The following is a 1,989-nucleotide window of genomic DNA, read 5'->3' as shown; positions in this document are numbered from 1 at the left end:
GAGGTCGGCTGGGTGCTTTGTGCCCACCTAGAGGGGTGGGATAGGGAGGGTGGGAGGGAGATGCAAGAGGGATGAGATTTGGGGATGTATGTATATGTATAGCTGATTCAGTTTGTTATACAGCAGAAACTAACACCCCATTGCAAAGCAATTATACTCCAATAAAGATGTTAAAAAAAAATTTAGTCATCTGACATGCACGTGTGTGTATTCAGAAATATAAATTATATATATTTAGAAATACATAATATATATTTAGAAATGTATATATAATTAGAGACATATAATATATAAAGAAATCTGTATTTAGAAATATTATATATATATATGTACACATATATATATTTAGATTTTGGTAATAAAGTACCAGAGGTAACTTTAGAAAGAAAAGGAAACCACTCTTGGATGAATTGTGAGGTCGTAATATCTGAAGGAGGAATCAAGAGGGCTCCCAGGCATCTCTTATTCATCCTCCAAGGAGGGTGCAATCCTATGCACTCTCCTCAGGCCCCCAGTTCACACCCCTGCCCTTCTCACTCTCAGTAAGTGACTGTTGTTTATCAGAAGAACATTGAAACTATCCAGCAAGGATTCTGATCGTATCACTCTCCTGCTTAATACCTGTTTGATGCCTTCCCTCAGGCCTGTCTCTGGCTTGTGTCCTGGCCTGGTGGCCCTGCACCTTTCCCTGGCTTCTGCACGCCTGTCGTGCTGCCCTCCAACCGCCCCCCACCCCCCTGCCTATCTCAGGGCTGCTGCACTGTGTTCTCTCCTCCTGGAGCCCTCAGTCTTCTTCACCTGCTACCTCTTCCTCATCCTTCACAGAGCTGATAATCACATTCATGGTCAGGTTATTATTTTACATAAACCTTCCGCCCAGCACACACATATTCTCCAGGATCTTACAGCTTGAACTGCTCATTCTCTTCTGGATTTTCAGTTTCTATATTCTTCTTTCTTCTTCCTCTCAGCCTAAAAACATGCCTCTCCCTCCATTTAAAAAAAAAAAAAAGAAAAAAGAAAAAAATTTCTTTCAAATGTATATCCTTTTCCTAAACGTGATGCTTCTAAAACAAATCCTTGGGGGCACTGCCATGCCACTTCCTCACTGCCACTCTCTCAGTACTCCCCAGGCTGGCTTCTGTGAACCTATTGATGCAAAAGTGACCTACAAATCCTGTGATGGTTAATTTTATGTGGCAACTTGACTGGACCATGGGGTGCCCAGATATCTTATTAACGTTATTTCTGGATGTGCCTGTGAGGGGCTTCCTGGAAGAGATTAGCATCTGGATTGGTGGATTGAGTAAAGCAGATGGCCTACCCAAGGTAAGTGGGCATCACACAATGTGCTAAAAGACTTGAATAGAACAAAAAGGTGGAGACAGATTGGATTCGCCCTCTCTGGCTGACTGCTTGAGCTGGGATATCCAGCTTCTCTGCCCTCAGCATCCCTGGTTGTCAGGCCTTCAGACCCCCAGTGAAATCTACACCAGCAGCCCCTGAGGCTCTTGGGTCTTCAAACTACACCACTGGCTCTCCTGGGTCTCCAGCTTGCAGACAACAGACCAGGGCACTTCTGTCTGCATAGTCACATGATCCAATACCTTATAATAAATATAGATATAGATAACATATGGATATGTAGATATCGATATATAACTGTTATCTATTTCCATCTACATAGCTGTGCACATCATTATACACTTTACACACATATGTATATCATTATATACATAGCTCTCTATATATACCTGTATATATATATATATATATATATATATATAGCTCCTATTGGTTCTGTTTCTCTGAAAAATCCTGACTAATATAACCTTCTAACTGCCAAATTCAGCCCTCACCTCACTTAGCATCTCTGTGGCATCGGAGACTAGTCATCTTCCTCTCCTATTTTTTTTAATGGCACCATGGTCTTCCAATCTTGTACTACCTCTTTATTTTTTAAGATTTTGTTGTTGTTGTTGTTGTGGA

The sequence above is a fragment of the Physeter macrocephalus genome, chromosome 8 (genome assembly GCF_002837175.3).
Source record: "Physeter macrocephalus isolate SW-GA chromosome 8, ASM283717v5, whole genome shotgun sequence".
Classification (NCBI taxonomy): domain Eukaryota; kingdom Metazoa; phylum Chordata; class Mammalia; order Artiodactyla; family Physeteridae; genus Physeter; species Physeter macrocephalus.
Note: the sequence above shows the minus strand (reverse complement) of the source record.